A 22,162-nucleotide genomic window follows, 5' to 3' on the forward strand; every position below is an offset into this window, starting at 1 on the left:
TCGTTCTGGAGTGTTAGACAGGCTCATATGAAATGGCTTTAGCCAGATATGAATCGCCAAGTCCTGTATAGTTTCATTTTCTCAATCTCCCAACGTATTGCAACCTCATAAATTGCCTATATTGGTGATATGGCAGTTGAGACTCTTGTACGGTATTCACCAAAAGAAAAAAAAAATAGACAACCTAGTCTTATTTGTTGATTAAATTTAAAAAAAACCTCTTTTCATTAGCTCCTCACAGAAGCTCTGTCATCTTTCGGGAAGCTGTGTGGATGGGATTTTTTAAGAACACGAAGGAGGAAGAAGGATGTTACACAATGAGTTTCAATGTATATATTTTTAATTGCCGGCAACCCGGGCGTTTATTGTAATAACATGATCAATATTACATACATGAAAGGCGTTTATTGTAATAACATGATCAATATTAAATACATGAAAGTAACCCGCCTCACTAGAAGATTGACTCACTAGGAGTAATCTTTCCTCCGTGGCATCAATAATAGAAACTGCAAAGATTGCTTGAAACCAAAATAGAAATAGTTTTACTAGATTTCTGTTTTACAAATAATAGCTATTTATAATATACAGCCTTCAATAAATTCGTAATGAATTAATTATTTTTTAACAAGCATTGCAACCTCATTATCGCTACGGTGGAAGACCACAAAACGATCAGACCCGAATAGCCAGGTACTTCCCAATCTTACACTTCTCGACCAAATTCCCCTCCCCATCCCTTCAACTTCACAACAAACCACATTTATTCACATAAAAAATGCTGTAGCGGGCTTAAAATTTTAATCAGTAAATTTTATTTATCCCGACACCGCTGGAATCGCTTTTAAACAAAATATAAAAAAGGGCTCGTCCGGGATTTGAACCCGGGACCTCTCGCACCCAAAGCGAAAATCATACCCCTGGACCAACGAGCCATGTTGCAATAACGTTGTAATAAAGAACAATGATAATAAATAAATAAAAATCCCACATCAGCGGATTATTTATTTTATTGGTGTCATTAAAAAGCCGATAAAATTTTTATCACGTTTAAACTGAAATAATATTTACTTCTTTATATAATTCGTAATAATCGAACGACTTGTTGGTTTAGGGGTATGATTATCGCTTTGAGTGCGAGAGGTCCCGGGTTCAAATCCCGGACGAGTCCTTTTTTTAAACCTCTGCTGATCAAAGATACGCTTGTACCTAAATCTATCGGCGCCTCAAAGCGAAAGCACCAATTGAAATTTTCTTTGAAAACTAGTCAAATTAATTCATTTGTATGTTTCCATATGAGTTTGGAACTAATGAAATAAAATTTACCCGATTCATTTTTTTTTAAATCTAATTTTTATAAATATATTATAAAAAGCCTTCACTAAGACAGTGTCCTTTTAAACACCAACAATAACTTCAAATACTCATGCTCAATGAGAGATTAGAATATTTCGATCTTAAAAGTCTATCATATTTGTGCTTCGGTATACAAAGTAATGAACAATATAATTGAATCGGAAATAATGTGCAAGCTTAATTGTGTAAGGAGCTAAGCTAAAGTGGCTCGCTTGACTTAGCAAGGGTGTGGTGACTAGTGGGGATTCCCAGATTCACGGGGTGAGATTGGTCCAGGTTTTGATTGTTGATTCGTATGCCTACGAGCTGCGACTGCACTGACCCCCATGTTTCTTAATCGTAACATTCTCTTCTTCGGGTCCTTAAAAAATACACGCTCATATAGCATCCCGATAGATGACATAGCTTCTGTGAGGAGCTAATGTAAAAAGGGTTTTTTTTATTTTAATCAGAAAATTAAATTATATTTTCGTGAATACCATAAAAAAGTCTCAACAGCCCGGTGTCATCGGGATTATAGTATCCCCAATATGGGCAATTTATAAGGTTGCAATACGTGGGGAGATTAAGAAAATGAAGCTTTTCAGGAGAGTGACCTGGCGAGTCATATCTGGCTAAAGCCATTTCAAATGCGATTGTCTACCACTCCAGAACGAGACTCAAATGTCACACAAAAATCAATACAAAAAAATCCACAATGGAATGCTGATACCCACCCTGATGTACGGCAGTGAGGCATAGAACTGGCTGAGAAATGAGATTCCTGAAGTGTATGTGTGGTAAAACCATGAACGATCTTTTGAGAAATGTGGAGATTTGCAAAGCATGCAAGGCTAACGTGATCTTAATCATTAGGGTTAAAAAAGAGACGCCTTGATAGTTCGTACGTGCAGAGAGATTGGGCTAAGAAAGCAGTGCATGAAGTTATTGCGAGAATTATAATGGTAGAAGAATTCAGCGACGCCCGATAAAGTCATGGCACGATAAAGTGAATGAAATACTGGAGCCATGTCAAGAGTTGTAATAACAGAAGGGTATGTATGAGACGATATATGAATGTGAATAAAGCAAGAGTGAGTTGAAAAACTGAGTTGTTTGGCGGTCCATCCTCTCTGTTTAATCCTGCGGCGAAACGGCGTGATGGTTATTTAGAGAGTTATTCATTTTACCCCCGCCCGAGTTCTTGAACCCCCGACTTTTGAGTTCAGAACAAGAAGCGAACTGCTCTACCTGAGTTCGCCACGTTGTTTTGGATAGGAATATTTCAATTCGTTACCTATTTAAAAATCATCTACCGACAGTTATCATTCATTACATTTCATTGCGATAGCCCGTTTCAAATTAATGGTCAGTAAATATAATTACTGATTTTCTTAAACAAATAGAATTTCATAGAATTTCATAGAATCCACAATTTAAAAATAGGTATTCAAGTACTCTGCAATAATATATGAAGTCAATATTAAATTCGTATGACTCATTACTCGTTATTTCCCAAAATCAATTAAGGGTTTTTTTTTGTAAATTTTAATTAGTTGTGCACCACAAATCAGCAGTTAACAATACCAGAAGTCGTAGATGTGTCTCTTTGTTAAAACGTTCCTCAATTTGTCACAAAGCAAGACTCAAGAATAAACAAACTGACATTGACACATTTTTATTATAAAGGAACCATGTAATTTTTATTTGTTCTAACTATACCTACGATTTTTTTTTAACAATAGTAAATAGTATAACTCCTCAGTTAGTGTTTATATTAACTCTACTAGGTAATCAAATAAGTTGATTACGGATATTACCTCTACCCCAAGGGATTTGTTTGGTTTTTTATTCTAATGAAACATTTAGTAGCGTTTTCACAAAGAGAAACATCTTCCCTAAGGGATTTGTTTGGGTTTCTTATTCTTAATGAAACATTGAGTAGCGTTTTCACAAAGAGACACATCTACCCCAAATCATTTGTTTGTATTCGTATTCTCTATTTTGTACGCGAACAAAAAAATACCAATATAGAAAAAAAAATACAGTGTGTGGCAAGCCTACGCACGACGGAAGTGAAACTTTTAGTATTCTTCTCCTCTCTTTTCATTTCATTCTCTCTTTTTTTCTGTCTATTGACATATTTATAAGTAGCATGTGATAAAAAAAAATTAAAAGTTATAAAAATATTGGATTCGAACCCGGGTCCTGTATAACGAGTGTCGAACGCTCTGCCTCTAGACCGCGGTTATTACGTATTCGACCAAAATATCATATAGTCAAAATATCTAAAAGTCGCAGAACGAGAGCATTTTATCACTTAAAAAAATATTATTAAAAAAATCACAAAAAGAAAATACAAATCGTAGATAAAGAAAATTAAAAGTTATAAAAATTTGGGATTCGAACCCGGGTCCTGCATAACGAGTGTCGAACGCTCTGCCTCTAGACCACGGTTATTACGTATTCGACCAAAATATCATATAGTCAAAATATCTAAAAGTCTTTTATCACTTTTTAAAAAAGCATTTTATCACTTTAAAAAAATATATTATTAAAAAAATCACAAAAAGAAAAAAAAATAGATTAAGCGGGGATCGAACTTCGGTTCTTCACGACGAGAGTCGCGCGCTCTGCCTCTAGACCGCGAAGCTGAGTTTGGAGAGTGACCTAAAAAAGGTATATAATATTGGCTAGGCTCCTATAGCGAAATGATCACGGTTTTTCATGACGGTCATGAGTTGGTTTTACTCCTGTCCTCGAAATTGCATAACGCGCGTAAAGAAGTTTCACTTCAATAATGCTAATTTATGAAGAATTTCTTACAATTATTCTTAATCAGGTTAAAACTCCAGGCCCTTAACGAATGAATTGATAACTTTCGTGTGAAACTTTTAGTAAAAGATGAATGTTCAACACGTATTCATAAAAATCATAATATTTTGGCATTTCGTCATTATATATTATATGTAATCGAAGCATGGAGCAGGAGCATGAAGACGTGCTTCGATGTATTAAGAATGTACTTTATAAGGCGATTCCGTTTTTAACTGGATTACGCATAATTTTAAGAGATTATTTAATAAATCAGCAATACTCGTTTTTCTCCGTGTAGGTTTATGATTTTCAAAAATCATATACCTGTTTTTGTGTGTAACAGATAACGAAAATTTTTCACAAATTGTAACATTTACATACCAACATTTATGTATAAGTAAATACCTACATTATATACCAATCAAATAATTGAATTAATCTATGTAAATAAAAATGTGAACGTTCGTTTTTTCTAAATCTTATATTACCTATATTATGTAGATGTCACCTTCAGCACCATATGTTGGACGTAAATGTAATTATTTTTCTCTATCTGCACAGAGAGACTGAGCCACAGCAACGAATGGTGGGGTACAGCTAGTTAAACTAATAATTATTGGCTTCGTCACAAAATAATCCAAAAGATTGCGATTTTATCGCCCGATAAGGAGGTTTGCTAATGTGTTATAGCTGTAGCTTTTGCGTTCTGTGACGTTTTTTTCGATTTAAATAAGATTTCAATTTTCTGATTTTGAGGCAAGCTTTCAATTCGGGCTTGGGTACCCCCGTCCCGGGAACCATTTATTGGATAACACAACTGAATAGGTCATCCCAATAGGTGCGGTATGTTTGGTGTTTTAACAGGGGTGCCCTGGTTTATCGGGGGAGGTGTGCTGAGAGGTGTCGAGAGGCTGTTTTGGGGAAACCCTTTCACTTCTCCAACTGGTCTCTCGAACCATCGCCTTGGTCTCAGAACCCACTGGTCTGTTGTTCCTACCCACCTATTACACCATTTTCCTCCCCAGAAATTCCTCTCCTTAAAATACCCTCCTCGCAGCATCCCCAAAGATAAAATAGACAAAGTATTTTCTTCAGAACCTCTTGTTTGGAGTAAAAAAAAATAATATTTTGTAATTCTAGTTTGTAAAAGAAATTTTTAAATAAATTCTTAAAATATATAATTAATGTTGCTGCTAATTGAAATCTCTAGGTATCTTGATATTTTCAACATAAGCCTTGAAGGTTTCAAGTCACGTGTAAAGATTTCTGCTATAAACATTTTTTTAAAAATCCATTTGCTAAGACATGCGAATCTACCAAACGGACCGCCCTTGAAAGAACAATCAAGCGTTGAGTATGTCACACAGAGGAAGGACTCTCTTCCTTCCTCCGTGGTATGTCATTTAAAAACTAAAGCAATATAAAAGCCGATGAAAACAATACAATGTACGTTAAAACTACAAAACATAGAGATTAGGAAAACAGTTTAAGATATATAATTAAAATAATTATTGAACTGGTAAATTTAAAAAAAAACGAAGTTAGTGAGACTGTATAGGCACTTTTCGTAAGCATCTTTCTGTAAATTCCCACCTTTTGTACTTGTGAGTTTATCCTTGTTTTATTTTTTTCTCTTGTTATTTGTTCTACTTTAACTATATATTTTATTTTGTAATATAATATGCGAAACTTTTGATTTTGATATAAATTTGTAAGTTCGTCATGTCCACCAATGAGTTTTGTTACTCATCGGGATTGCTACAGCAAGAACGAATCGTCAATTTTTTTTTGGAAATTAATATGATTTTGACGTTGTTATAATGTTAATGATAGTAATTGAATAATTTGTAGAACCCCGTTCAAATAAACAGGATCACCTTCTTTCCTTCATGATCATCAATAATTATTCTTTACAGCTAAATAATTAGGTATTTACAATGTCGCGGACCGTGAAAAGTTTCAGGTTTTTTGAAATTGAAGTATTTATAAACGGTATACAACTCTACGCAGTTTAATGCATTTGTAAATAGTATATTATTCTTTAAATGACTTTAGGTAGATACTCTAAGGCCCAGTTGTTTCGCAAAATTTCACGAGTGACAAAGTCATCAAATGACCTTTCGGCGTCAACGTGTTTTTTTTTAGATTTGAAAGGTTATCGTTTAAGTCCGTTTCAGCCTTTGAACAAATTGTGGTCAGCAGGAGAGGACTGGTGGAAAGCTGAAACGCAACTAGAATCTGCATTTAACCCTTCAGGCCTCGGAAGCACATTACTAGCCACAAACATAACATTCCATTATAGCCTCTAGGGTTTTTAGTGACGTACTTTCCTTACTTTGCCTTACTTGCCTTACTAATTGATTCCTGGCATAATTTAGAGTAAAAAATGGTAAATGAAATTTTGGTCTCCGAAGACTTAATTTTCATCTAAAAATATTTACAAACACTCATAATTGGACAGCTAGGGTCGATGTGAGTGGTTGGGCAATTACTCGACTGAGTGACCCGTAATATTATGATATCATATTACACACGAATTCAAACAGAACAAAGTCCATAATACACATGTATTATATTTATACTTCACTCATCACATAGTTTTATCTGCGGATCTGAACCTGTTATTTTATCTTCAGGTGAAATTATTATCAATACCTACGCATATAATCAAGTACTGATAAAATTTGATATACAACTATGAATGGAAAGGAATAAAGCGATAAAAAAAATTGTTATCAGTTTCAATTGGTTTGCTATTGCGTTTAGATGTGTCCGTCAAACCAAACATTACCTTGATGGCAAAATGTCGTCTGATTAATTATTTTCAGTGATATAGTTCATACCAAAAAGTTTTTGATCTAATGTTTTCACAAATTCGCAATATAACGTGTAATATTATGGAATGTGTGGGGTTTTACTAGCCTCCCACATTCCGAATAAAGAAAGTTATTACATATTTATTTTTATACGCAAATGTACACATTAAAGCATAGTGTAAATATATCAAAGCGATGCATTAGTGAATAATTTGTTACACGAATAGTATAGTGAGTAATAAAGTGATATATTTTACATTGAACATACACGATGTTATAGCAATCTTATAAGAAAATATGTGTAGTTTACGCGATTTGTGTATACTACCGTTTTTGCACAGAGTCAAGGGTTTTTTCAGGTATTTAGGGGCTCCTGACCAGAGATGGCTGCCAAATTCGACAGTAGGGCGCACTTGCGATTTGTACAGGGTCAGCGGTTGTGTAATATTAAAGTATTTGCGGGCCCTGTACAGTATGCCCAGCTTCTGAGAGGCCAGCTTTACTCTGGCTTCGATGGAGCCCCGTACCTGAGCTGGTCACTTATAGTTACACCAAGCATATCACTGGAAGGCCTGTTCGGAAGATTGATTCCGTTGAAGGAGACTATATTATCATTTGGATCCCTTTTAGACGTAATCAGACAGGATTGGGTCTTTGAAACATTAAATTCGACGAAATTGTTTTTACCCCACGAGAAAATACTCTCGAGATAACTGTCCATTCTCTGCTTCAAAGCCCTCCGAGCCGTCGGAGTTTGTGTGCCCTTTGGGGGCTTGTCAAACAAAAAGCTATCATGAACTGTACTGTCATCCGCGTAGCAATGAATCGGTGAACATGTCAAAAGGTCATTGATGTGCAACAAAAACAAAGTCGGAGACAGAACCGATCCCTGTGGGACGACAGCATTTATAGAGTGTGAGGAAGAGGTGAAACCGTCAGCAACTGCCTGAATCGACCTATCCCTTAAAAAGTCAGCAATCCACGTACACAGGGATGCGGGAAGTCCGTAAGAAGGCCATTTGTTGACAAGTCCTCGGTGCCAGACCCGGTCAAAGGCCTTGGATATGTCTAGTGCGACCGTTTGGGTCTCACCGTGACGTTCCAGGCACCGCCCCCAAACATGCGTCACATACGCGAGAAGATCACCGCACGAGCGGTTCCGCCGGAATCCGTATTGACTGTCGTTAACAATTTTGTTCTTCTCGAGGTATGTGAGCAGTTTGTCGTTGATCACACGTTCCATCACTTTGGACAGAACTGATGTGATCGCTATGGGGCGGTAGTTGGCGGGTTGGAGCGGTCACCTTTCTTGGGAATAGGGTGAATGACCGCTTTTTTCCAACCAGAGAGCACAGTGCCACACTTCAGGGACATTGGGAAGAGCTTTGTCAAAACTGGAACTATTTCCGCAGCACACCTCTGCAATACCAGGGCAGGTATTCCATCAGGTCCACTAGCTTTGTTAACATCGAGCCCCCGTATAACGTGGAGTACATCCCGATGCCGGATCCTCAGCTTTTTCATATAGAAGCCGCAGTGAGGAACCGACGGCGGAACAGCACCTCTGTCGTCGAGGGTCGAGTTTTCTGCAAACAGTTTCTCTAATAGGTTAGCCTTTTTGGTGGCGGTGTTTGCTAGTAAGCCGTCAGGTCTGGTAAGAAGTGGCAAACTGGGTTTGCGAAAATTCCGACCTATTGAGCCCGCAAGCGACCAGAATGCTCTGCTGCCATGCGGGCAGGCAGCCAGCTTTTTGCTGATCTGCAGGTCATGTTCGAATTTTGACCTATTAATGATTCTCTTGCATTCCTTTGCCGATTTGTTGTATGCTGATCTGCTTTCGGGCAATAATAATAAGCAATATGAACAATTTTTTAAATCAAATTTGGTAGAAAAATATACTGTATATGTTACTCTTAGTTAAGATGGTCGATTGAATCTTAATTCGCAATACATTTCTCATATTGTCAACGTGGTTTAATGTTCCAGTACCAACTGCTTATGGTAGAGGCCATCCTGTCATTTAGCAATGATGGTCCTATGGGTACTGTGCTCTCCAGACAGACCAAGAGGGTAGTCCACATGGTACTGGCCTCTCTGGGGGTCATATCATCTCTTACGGGGGCTATTCTGGGCATTCAAACCTATGGGGCAAAGTTTGACACAGCTCATGGGATATGCGGTAAGTCTTAATCTTCTTACATAACAATAATTTTATTGACCGATATCTTCTTCTTTACTTCTTGACATTTTAGAGAACATGTCAGCTATCATATTGTCATTCAAGAGTACTATTTATTCTAGACTATGACGTTCGTGGGGCATTCAAAGTTACTTAAGGCCAATATGTTTTCCACAGGCCCCCGAAAGAGAACTCGGAAGAGACCCTGGCTAGGTGCTAAAATGATACAAATTGAGGACACAGGACACAAAAATATTTCAAATTTTTACTTCAGCGGAAAGGGTGGAAAACCAAAAGATTTTATTTTAAAAAATACTGAAAGATTTCCGTCTAAACATTGTCGGGATACTGACTTTCCGGAAAACAAAAAACATTTATTCGTTTGCCCTCCGACTTACAAACAAAATAACCTGCCCATTTTTATGACAAAGATCATTTAATTATTTTTATGATTTCAGGTCTAATCGCATTGATCTTATCGCTGGTAAGCTGTCTGAATGGATTCCTATCGTTCTTCAGTCCCCAACTGAGGGATAGAGTGAAGCCTTCGACAATCAAGGCGGTCCACACGATCTGCGGGTCTCTGGCGGTCACTATGGGGCTCGTCACACTTATCCTTGGTCTCAACAAACCACAATACTTTGTCTTCTTCAAGGGAAGGGAGACTGCCACGTGCCTCATCATATTCGTCATGTTGATACAGATCTATGCTATGAAAAGGCCGATGGAAAGCTTGAAAGGGTTTATTGGAAGATAACATGCACTGACGGTTTTCTAAGTGCGTTTGTGCAGAGAACTCTCATAAAAAAGAAAATTAAAATAAACATATATTATAATTCTACCACACTTTAAAAGAAATCAAAACGTCAGAATTATTCTGCCCAAGAGCGAGTCTGAAATGAATCCCATTTGTGCGGTATGAATATCAGCGACTATGGGACTTTCTGTTCTGAGAAAAAGTTCATACAAAACATACTAGTGGCACCAGAGCGGTTGAGTGCAAACTATGTGTTTTTTCTACGTGACCGTGTGCGCACAGAATATGAGATTTTTAACACCAAATTTGTACGGAATAGGAGTTTGCAAGAATCAAGAGTTTTTTTCTGTGATTGTAATGTTTTATGTAGTTATTAAATAACGTTACTTACTGAAAACGTTATTTTTTTTAATATAAAAAAGTTGACAGTTTCTTATATAAATTGTAAATCTGGTATTTAAAATTATTTTGTTAATATGTTCTGTAGCCACAGACGTTTCATTAATATTAATAATAATGATTTATTGTCTTCTTTTCTGAGTAACATTATAGAGATAATGATATCCTCACTGGGATCTCCCGTGCTGAGGATTTCATTTAAATATTATAATTTAATTATAAGAAATTAATATTACAACAAAGTAACATATGAATATAATTATAAACATATATCATGTATTTTTTATTAAAACACAAATAACATTGTTTACATCACTTTATTTCGATACAAAATCTCAACATGTTTCATGAACCAAGTTCACTTCATCAGGAGCACAAGTATACTAAAGTTATAATTAAAATTAGGTCTAGAAAGAAGAGGTAGAAGGAGTGGGGAGGGGTAAGAGTGGGGGAGGGTTATTCAAAGTAGGAATTAAAATGTCATTAGACGGGAAAGACCGGGTAATTGGGAAAATATTTAAAATGGGGTTTATAAAAATTTTTTGTTTATTAATAATATCTGCTTTCATATTCACGTGTTTTCTTATTTCTAGGATTTCAAAATTATTGATTTATCCCCACTCCTTCTACCTCTTCTTTCTAGACCTAATTTTAATTATAACTTTAGTATACTTGTGCTCCTGATGAAGTGAACTTGGTTCATGAAACATGTTGAGATTTTGTATCGAAATAAAGTGATGTAAACAATGTTATTTGTGTTTTAATAAAAAATAAATAATGCCATCACAAAGTGAAAAGCAGTTAGAAGAAGTTTTCTTCGAAAAATTATTATTTGCGAGTACGGCAATGAAGGCTAAAGTGTATAAAAAGTTATTGATTAAATATAGACTAATGTGTTTAAATATATATTTTTTGCAAACGTGTTTAAAACGACAAGTGATTCCAAATTACGTTAACTTTAAATTTAAATCATCTTCAAATTCTTGTTATTTGTTTTTGGGGTATTATGCCGTGTTGCGCTAACTCCTTCTTTAGCCAACGTTTCGGACAGCATTGCAGTGTCCATCATCAGGGCAGATGTCTTATTGATGATGGACACTGCAATGCTGTCCGAAACGTTGGCTAAAGAAGGAGTTAGCGCAACACGGCATAATACCCCAAAAACAAATAACAAAAATACTTTTGGCCGTGAAAATCTTAAATCATATTTCATCTTCAAATTCGGCTAAGAAAGCCAAAATATGTTGGTTAAAAGAGGACTTAAAAAGTGGTTATAAAAAACGGAATGTTATTAAACTTCAACTTAAATTCTTACATATGGAATTGGCTAGTGCTTTACACCCATTGGAATGGGACCTGTTTGATGATCAAGTTAGATCTATAGCTAGTATCAAAGCATACAAAAAGAAAACTGTTCTTGACAAAAAAATTAAAAAATTGTGTGATAATAATAAAAAAGTTAATGCGGTAGTGTCACCAACTGAAAATAAACAGTATAAATTCCATGATCGAGTGATTAACATGTCTAATCATGAGTTTGCGGAGGAAGAGTTAAAATTATTAAATAAAGGACTAAATCATAACTTGCATTATAATTCTAATATTAAAAATAGAGAAGAATTAGAGTTGTTGGCAGTGGATATGGACAATGCATTAATAAATCAACCCAAATCGTTCCATTATAAATGTGCTGAAGGGATAAAAAACATTAACAACAAAAAAACAGTTCCTAATCGGGAAAAGAATATAATTTCTAATACTGACATAAAAATTGCTAAGAATATTTCTAAAATGGTGAGGGAAAAAATCTGGTTGTTACGAAGGCAGATAAAGGTAACAGTGTTATCATCATGGATAAAGTTGACTATATTAACAAGACAATGGATTTTCTACAAGGGGACAATTTTGAAATAATTCTAAATAACCCTATTAATAAGTGTCAAGAAATGGTGAAAGAAGCGGTTAAACGTTGTAAAAGTGATATCTTTGTAAACATGAAAAATAACAAAAATTTGATTTTAATTAACCCAAAAATTCCTAAACTTTACAGCCTATTAAAAATACATAAACTGAACAAACCTATTAGGCCAGTAGTCTCTAATTGTAATGCCCCAACTTTTAAATTAGCGTCAGCTATCAATACTGTAATTAATAATGCTAATATATTTCAACCAACATACACAGTTAAAAATTCGTTAGAATTAGTCAATTATCTAAAGGATTTGGAAATTCCTAATCATGCTATGTTGGTTTCTTTTGACGTAGTAAATTTATTCCCTAGTATTCCAATAGAAGAAAGTAAAACCATCATCAATAATTTGTTAAATTCATCTAACTTACAGAAAGACCTTATCCATGACCTCATTTTATTTTTCGAAGTTATTTTTAAACAAAATTATTTTCAATTTAACAATACAATTTTTAAACAAAAGGATGGCTTGGCCATGGGGAACAGTACGAGTCCTTTGATTGCAGACATTTTTATTAATAATTTAGAAAATAAGATTTTTAATAGCGGTGCCTTGTTACTTAAAAATTTATATTGTTGGAAGAGATATGTGGACGACATTTTTTGCATTTGGTTAGGAACAGAAAGACAATTGAACATGTTCTTAAACTTTTTTAAATAAAATACACAAAAATATTCAATTTACATTAGAAATAGGTATAGATAAGAGTTTAAATTTCTTAGATTTAAATTTAACAATAAAAGGTAATAAAATAGATTTTAATATTTTCCGTAAAGATACGTACACTGATATTGTCATTCATAATTCATCAAATCATCCCTTTTCTCAAAAAGTCGCAGCTTTCCATTCTATGCTTAATAGATTAATTTCGATTCCTTTGTCGGATCCTAATTATATCTCAGAATTAAATATCATAAAACAAATAGCATCTAATAACGGCTATCCTAATAAATTGATAGATGAAATACTAAATAAAAAAATTAAACATAAATTCTTTAAACTTTATATTTATCCTATTTATAAAGATACAAACAAACAATGGCGTAGAATTCTATTTGTAGATAATGATACTTCCAAAATTATAAATAAAAACATCCCCTTCACTATTCAACCGGCGTTTTATACGAATAACAAATTAAAAAAATATATTCTTAATAATAAAGAAATTGATAGTCAAACTAAAAAATCAGGTGTTTATAAACTCAACTGTAATGATTGTAATTCCTTTTATATAGGAAAAACTAATAGAAACTTTGAGATCAGAATTAAAGAACATCTTAGGGCTTTAAAGGGAAACTGTGAATCAGAATTTGCGGATCATTTATTAAATAACGACCATACTTTCGATATTAATTCAGGTTTTAAAATACTACATTCTGGTTATAAGGTATCTCAAATCAATAATTTTGAAATCCTAGAAATAAGAAAACACGTGAATATGAAAGCAGATATTATTAATAAACAAAAAAATTTTATAAACCCCATTTTAAATATTTTCCCAATTACCCGGTCTTTCCCGTCTAATGACATTTTAATTCCTACTTTGAATAACCCTCCCCCACTCTTACCCCTCCCCACTCCTTCTACCTCTTCTTTCTAGACCTAATTTTAATTATAACTTTAGTATACTTGTGCTCCTGATGAAGTGAACTTGGTTCATGAAACATGTTGAGATTTTGTATCGAAATAAAGTGATGTAAACAATGTTATTTGTGTTTTAATAAAAAATAAATAATGCCATCACAAAGTGAAAAGCAGTTAGAAGAAGTTTTCTTCGAAAAATTATATATCATGTAGTATATTTTTTATTTTTTTAAATAATTTTAAAATAAGTAAGATGGTGTTTTTTTGTATAGTTCAGTTTAGTAGATTCGGTTTTAGTCTGTGTTTGATATCAGTATATTTTCTATTTCAGATCTCCCTATATTAAGTATCCAGCTTTTTATTTGAGATTTAAATGTTATAATGAGGAGGTTTTTGAGTGAGAGTGGTTTTTTATTGTAGAGTTTAATACTATGATATAAGAAGCTTTTTTGCCCAAAAGTTGTATTAGTAGTTATTTGTTGGATAAGTTTCTGACCATGAGATCTAGTGATTCTATTGTACGTGTTTGATGTTATTTCTTGGGTTTTGTACTTATGAATGTAAATGAGTATAGTTTTAGAATATAGTTGTTTAATTGACTTGATGTTAAGATTGGTGTAGATTTCGTCAGTGCTAGTTCTTACAGGAACTTTCAGTATAATTTTCATTATGGCTTTATGAGTTTTAATTAGTGGATTTATAAATCGCAGAATTGTATTTAGTTGCTAGGTGGCTAATCCTGCTGACAATTTGATGATATTCTGAACAAAAATACAATATAATACTAGTTGACGTGTACCAGGCCTTGCTGGAAGTTAATCTTAGGAGACTTTTGCCATTTTGTACTTTTTTGCAGAACGTTTTAAAATGTATACAATTCCGCAGTAGATTGTTTTGATGTATCTCATAAGGTCAAGCCAGCGTTAGCAATGTAAGCGCAAGAAAGAAATATTTTTACAACTTGATTGAAATAATTGATTTTTCTCTACTTTCTGCAAATATAAAATGCATATTTTATACATAAAAACCTTCCGAAGGAAATTCTCTAAATGATAGTGAAAACCCGTCAAAAAAAGTTGCGTATTTTAGAAGAACTAAGCGTACAAACAGACAGACGCGGATAGCGACTTTGATTAATACTATTTAGAGATTAGAGAAGATATATTTTGTAGTATTCTTTCAATGAAAGATGTTTTTCATTCTTTTTTAATCTCCGATTAATATTCCAATGAGAGAGGCTTCAAACTGATAAACTGGATGAAATTGTAAAAAAAGCAAAAATACATCAAATCAGAGAAGACCTTAGTAAGATCCCAATCTCTAAAATGTGCTAATTTTGATTTTTCGATTTCTTCAATAATTTAATCTCCAAATAATTTATTTATAGAGGAAATTGTTTTAGACGAATGTAATCATGAGACCAGACATGTAACTAAAATAGGTTTGTGTTGAAAGGATTTTCATTTTTCATCCTTGTCTTATATTTATTAAAGAAACATAGATTTACCTTGTTATTCCTATGATAACTAACTTTGGTTTTTCTTGTATGCAATGCCAGTGATGACATCCATGGTCGAGGGGTAAGGCTAGCAATAATAATCTGAAGGTTGCATGTTCAAATCCCGGCGTACGCAAGTAAACTTGTATTATTTCGCAATTTCTCTAATTTAAAATAATATTTAGTATACTTGTGGCAAGTTCCAGAGTGCAAGATACTCTCAGTCTCGCCCTTGTGTAAGGTAAGACCACAATTCAGAATTGAAACATGGCTTGAAATGGCCTTAGCCGTGTTTCGTGACTAGATCTGAATAACCAGGTAATTCCCCACCTTCCTCTTCACCATCTCCTTCCCCTCCTCGCTACACAACATAACCCGATTAGGGATGTCACAGTCTCAACAGATCCAGACGGTTGGGAGTAGTTGGGACTCTTGCGCGGTATTCACATAAAATAGCATTATATATGTTCAATAGGAATAAGGATTAAGAATATTGTTGATAAATATTGTTGCAATGCATTCTACCCAAGTGACCACTCATATGTACGAAGTAAATAAGAATATAATTCAACAGAATTGTCACCGTTCTACAAAGTCCATTCTCAAACTTTAGAAAAGGTATAAAATAATTTTAATCGGTACATCAATTTTAAAATGAATGAATAAATATTTCCATCGAATTTATAAATAATAATAATTTACTTACCGAAACCAAACTATCAGATAGAAGAGTTTTAACTGATATATTATTTTTATTAAAAATTATCAAATCTATAATTGACAGTCCTGAATTATTGGAATTAATTTATATGAATTTACCTGCCAGACAAACTAGAAGCAAATACACTTTTATATGTAACAATAACCTCAATACTAACTATTCTATTTATTCACCAATTCCAAAATTTCATCACCTTGCAAACGAACACTGTCAACTTATTGGTGTTAATAATTTTCTGAGTTTCAAAAAGCAACTAATTTCAGACATTTGCTAGTTATTAATTTGTATTATTTATTAGCTTTTAAAAAAACAAGTCTTGTCTCTATACCTTAATACGTTTTTTATTGTTATTTTCTTTTAGACGCATGTTAATGACTGTATGCATGTACGGTCATACTTGATATGTACATTACTTTGATTTTCTTTACCATTTCAAGTACCATTATTTAAATTCGAAATTAATTACGGCGTTGGTATTTTTCCATAACTTATTAGTTTTTTTTTCTGCAGATACAGCAGACATTATTTTTGTTCTTTTTTTAAACATTTGTTTTACAATACATATCAGTATATTATTTATGTATATATTTATTTTTTATTTACCTTGCGAGTAAATTATTTTCCTGTTTTCAGTCTCACTGATTTGCGACAAACATGAATAATTATATGCTTATACCAATGTACACTAGGGTGTACCAAAAAAATTAAAGTTGTTATTTTTGAACGCATACCCTCTAATTTTGTTTTAATAATGTCAAAACACTTATAAAAAAAAATCGTTTTCTTTGGACAACTGCAACCCGTGCCGACTTGCATCGAAAGATGTCAGTACTTGTACATTAAGACGCCAGCGAGCAAACGTGTTGATGAGCTTGTAGTAACTTGCTATTTTGTTAGTAAACGAAAATCACTCGTTCAGGCAAAATGTTGTTAGATTTACGCACTTCTAAAAAGAGTATATTTTAATAGGAGTCGTAAAACACCAAATATCGGGTTCTAAACTGCCATCTAATGGACAAGTTCTTGAAGTTTTGCTCTACAATATCCGGAAAGTGAATTTAACTGTCAATATATACCAAATATAGCCATAGTTGATATTAAAAGCTGTGTTTTAAGTAAAAATCAGTCAAGTGACTACAAGCCCTGACATACCACTCTTCAAAAAGTTTCGAGATAACTGTAAAAATGTTGATCCCGATAAAATTCAGTGCTACGGAGAAAATCTCACATTGCACCTAACCGCTTCCGAAATCGATGATTTGCTTGACTTTTACCGTACTGCACTGACAACAAAAATACTTGGAGATGACTATTGAGAGTTTTTAGAGCTGTGTGATAGTTTTAGGAGGATATACAGCGAGAAAATTTAAGATTCGGCCTTCAGGTGCTCGATGGATGACAAAGGCGCTTTATTCTTTGAAAATATCATTAATTAGTGCGCAATTTAAAATTACCGGTAAGGATAAGGCGGCACTTTTAGACGTTTGCCTGTTCATAGTAACATCCTATGTCAAGCCATGGTTACAATGTATTATATCAGTTAAAGCACCTTACCAGGACTTGTGCTTTTTGAAATCGATGAAGGCTTAAGAAAAAATTGATGAAAACATCTCAATGGCAGCTTTATTTCTGTTCAGTAAGCAGTTATGGTATTTGACCGATGAAACATCTATTTTATCGGTGTTTGACGATGCTGTGGATCAAACAACTAAAATAAAAATGCTCGAAATATCAAAAAAAAAAGTGGGTGTGTCAAGCCTACGCAAGACAGAAGTGAAACTTCTAGTATTCCTCTCTCTCTATTTTCATTTCATCAAAAATTAAATGAATTAATTAAATGAACTACAACTATAAATGTAAATGTAAACGCAACACAAAACGCGAACACAACTTATCACAGCGGGAGCACGCTGCTAACTGATTCACTGGCCGTGGTGGGCGTGGCCGCGCAAGTGCGCTACCGGCCGACCTGCTAAACCGAACTCGTATCTCGCTCGTAACTCAAAGCAAAACGTTCGTGAGCGGCTCCCCCACCTCAACAAGCGCATATGGTGAGAGAGGGACAGTGAACGGTGAGCGGTGGCGGGGGTACCCGCATTTTCGTGTCGATCCTGACTCGGTTTTACTCCGTCCCCGAAAATCCATTACGCGCCTAAAGAAGTTTCACTTCAAAAATAAAATTATTAACCCATGACAAACGTTACATCCCATCTAACCATCTAACCAAGATCTTGATGGTAAATTTATTAAGTAGTTTAAATTATGTTTTGTATTGATATTTTTGTTCATATCATAATTTAGTGACTTTTATTTCAGAGAAAAATATGTACGACTTCATTTCAGTCAAGAGCAAGTCTTTGTTTGATCGTCTGAAATTAGATGCCAGTTTTCTTAACGAATTCCCTACGATGTGGTCAAATAATGCTTCGTATCAAAAAGTCAGAAAGAAGGTGTCGCCGCTGAGGGTAGTGAATGATACAGCTGAAATAACTGTTTAGTTAATGCAAGATTTTCAAGGCTTTATCTCACGGTCGAAGGGGAAAAAAAATATTTTTGTTTCCTCGTTTTCAGGACCACCGGAAGATTTATCCTGACTGTAAAAAACAAACTATGAAGAAAAAAATTAATCAATAAACCATTTTTAAATATAAAATACTACATAATTGAACATTTGTGCATTTTTAAATTTTATTTATCCGACAAAAATGAAAGTTGAAAATCCTTCCATATTAACTCTGTACCATATGTTTGGCATCAAGTCGGCACAGGTTGCCGGTGTTTAATCAAAATAATATTTATTATATGAGTTATTGGGATCAAATGAAATAAAATAAGAGGGTATGCATATTTAAATTTTATGAAAAAAAAATCTTCCTTATGTCCTGGGACACCCTAATGTACATACTTACTTTATATTTTGCCTTATTTACATTATTAGGTGTTATTATTTGGATTTGATCTTAGTATCAGCATTTCATTTTTTTTTACAAAGTTATGTTATTATCCATGTATTATGTTACACTTACATAAACACTACATAAACACTACATAAACACTACATAAATTGTATATTTCCTCTGTAAAAGTCTGATAGGGCGTTGATAAATAATAAATAAATGTTTTTTACCTTCTCCTTGTAATGTTTAGTGATTCATATATATTTGCATCACTCAAATGTGTATATTTTTTCTCCTCGGTACAGGCTTAGACCTAAATTGATTATTATGTAAAAAAAATCATTACATACATTTTGTAAATGTCAAGTAAATAAATATGTAAGTTTACCAGATGTTATAGGAATAGTCAGAGTGTTTAAAAGGGATGACTTATCGGCCATTTTTATTCAAAACGGAAATTTTGGATATGAGACCCAAACCAATTGACATAAACAATGATAAATCACCATCAAAAATATCTAGTTCGGATGAGAGCTATTTTACATTTTTATAAAAGGGTCAGCGGCTCAAGTGCGTTGTACAGCCCGTCAGCTAATCAGACGAACGCAAAACAGAATGCAGATGTCAACAAAAAAGGGCTCGTCCGGGATTTGAACCCGGGACCTCTCGCACCCTAAGCGAAAATCATACCCCTAGACCAACGAGTCATGTCACAATCGCACTGCTAAACAGAACATGGACATAAAAAACCGTTAAAGAATGCCTAATTGACGGAATATTTGTTTTATGTGATTTCAGCAAAACCAATAAAATGTTGTCACGTTTTCTTAGATGTAATATTGTATTGTTTAAACAATGCATAGCAATCAATCGGCTCGTTGGTCTAGGGGTATGATTTTCGCTTTGGGTGCGAGAGGTCCCGGGTTCAAATCCCGGACGAGCCCTTTTTGTATATTTTTTTCCTATTGAGGGAGCTGAAATCTCTACAAGAAAAACAATATCTTCTACTTCTATAACAAATATAAAAAGAATGTCTCGTTGTTGGTTTTTTTAAATAAAAATACAGTTTTATTCCGAGATTGATGACATTTTGCACACTTGACCATCAAACCAAGAGGAAGGTCACTGTTTCCGTCCCCCTTTACAACTCCATAAAGAAGAATTTGTATACTTCTTGGCGACATTTTGCTCCCATGACGTTCAAAATATTACTTAGTAAATTACTAATTATAAAAAAAATATGTCTTTACTTATATTTCTGTGAGCAGTAGTCAGACCGCGAGTCCAAAAATATGTCTTTACTTATATTTCTTTGAGCAGTAGTCAGACCTCGTGTGTAAAAACACACGTCACTAATTCTATTTTATTTAATAAATCAAAATGAAAACAGCTTTAGATTTATAAGTACGTAAGGACCCTACCATTCCATTTCATACAAATTAAAAAAAAAAAAACAATAAAGAATTATTGTATAATTTATTCAAAAAAACTTCACTATCTAAAACTTTCTTCAGTCAGATAGGTATCTATATAGTATTAAAATATTCTTGAGAAATGAGATCCCTGAGGCGTATGTATGACAAAACCATCTATGATCTTTTGAGACATCTGATCTCTCCGCAAAGAGTACAAGGCTGATGTAAGCGCAATGAATAAGATCAAGAAAGAGACGCTTATATGGTTTATGCAGAAAGAGCGAATGATCAAAGAATAGAGTGTAAGGAGAATATATTATGCAAATGTGAATGGTAGCAGATGTCGGGGACGCCCGAGGAAGAAATGGCACGATCAAGTGAATCAGATATTTGAGTCGTGCAATTTCAAGAGTCAGAATAATAGAAGAGTATGTATGATACGATGTATGAATGTGAATGAATCAAGGAGTGTGTTCCAAGATTATTTGTTGATAAATATGGTACTTTTGGTAGGAAATTGAAGTCTGCTTTCCTATTAAAAAATAAAATTTGTACAAACACAATTCACTATATTTTTAAGTACTCGTTTTAATGATTTATCTCTAAATTTGTATAAAACAATATTTTTACACTTTTATATGACATTGTGAATTGTTTATATACAAAATAATGTTCTATTGTACTTTTTTCTTATTTACATGTAAAAAATATTTAAACTTGTTATCTACCAGTCAATCTGTGAGAAATAGTTAGGATGCAGGCGAATTCTCAAGTTATTATTTTATAAAATGATCTTTTGATTACTTTCCGTCCGTCCTCTCTGCCTACCCCTGCGGAGAAACGGCGTGATAATTAGTTAGTTAGTATTCTTTACTGAACAATTAACCTCCACCATCTTGAAAAGGAAACCGAGGGAACAAAACAAATTTATAAAGATTCGAAATGCAAAAGACGCTACGCTCAGTCAATAAACAATATATGTGTTTATTTTAGAGAGTATTGCGATCCACATCTTACATGGCGTTATTTATACCAAATTTCGTGCCCACAGAATAAAGGACAAAACTGTGTAATAATCTATCAAATGCCGTAAAGGAAGCCACAAGTCTTGGCATTTTTCGTAAGATATGTGCCAAATATGTATGTAAGAAAATAATTATGAACTTTATACTAAAATAATTATATTAGTCGCCAAACAATTTAATGTATTTCTTTAACTGTATTTTGTAAACGAAGATTTTCTCGTAATTCTTAAACGGAATTTCGTATTCTTTAAAATAGATCGATATTATAAAGCATATATTTTTCTGAAGGATAGTTGGTTTTAAATCACATAATCAGTCGTTAATCACTTTGTACCTAAACCAAAATAGTTTTTAATACAAATATCATATTTCTCCAACACACAAAAGAATCGTATTGTAATTATAATATAAATTGTTTAAAGTGATTTTTCCAGTGATTAGATTAAAGTGTAAAGCCACACGAGTGGGATATTGGTTAAACCCATAATTATTGATTCCCAAATGCGAATTAAAATATCGGTATGACTCAGCATAATTGTAATTACGTATTCTTAGTAAACCTTAATGTATATTGATTATATGCAGGTTTGTTAAATACATAATATAGTGGTAGTATCGTATTATTTACCCTATTACTGTTAGTGTGAAACTATAAATAGCCTTAATTTCTAGTTGAACTAATCAGTTAACTTTCTGAGTTAGCAGAGTTAACAACGTTGAGTTTAAAATTTTTCATATAATATTATCAA

The 22,162-nt window shown here is 33.6% G+C and overlaps 4 non-coding genes across 4 annotated transcripts; 2 read left to right on the forward strand and 2 right to left on the reverse strand.

The window, feature by feature from the left end:
• Nucleotides 1–863: 863 nt before the first annotated feature.
• Nucleotides 864–935, reverse strand: TRNAP-UGG (transfer RNA proline (anticodon UGG)). Its single transcript has one exon. It is a non-coding gene; the product is annotated as a tRNA-Pro (tRNA).
• A 164-nt stretch (nt 936–1,099) lies between these two features.
• On the forward strand, nt 1,100–1,171 carry TRNAS-UGA (transfer RNA serine (anticodon UGA)). The gene has a single exon. It is a non-coding gene; the product is annotated as a tRNA-Ser (tRNA).
• An 18,437-nt stretch (nt 1,172–19,608) lies between these two features.
• Nucleotides 19,609–19,680, reverse strand: TRNAP-AGG (transfer RNA proline (anticodon AGG)). The gene has a single exon. It is a non-coding gene; the product is annotated as a tRNA-Pro (tRNA).
• Nucleotides 19,681–19,845: 165 nt separating this feature from the next.
• Nucleotides 19,846–19,917, forward strand: TRNAP-UGG (transfer RNA proline (anticodon UGG)). Its single transcript has one exon. It is a non-coding gene; the product is annotated as a tRNA-Pro (tRNA).
• Nucleotides 19,918–22,162: the final 2,245 nt, after the last annotated feature.

This window comes from Hesperophylax consimilis, chromosome 13 (assembly GCF_061612785.1).
Source record: "Hesperophylax consimilis isolate HC1 chromosome 13, BYU_Hcon_1.0, whole genome shotgun sequence".
NCBI lineage: Eukaryota > Metazoa > Arthropoda > Insecta > Trichoptera > Limnephilidae > Hesperophylax > Hesperophylax consimilis.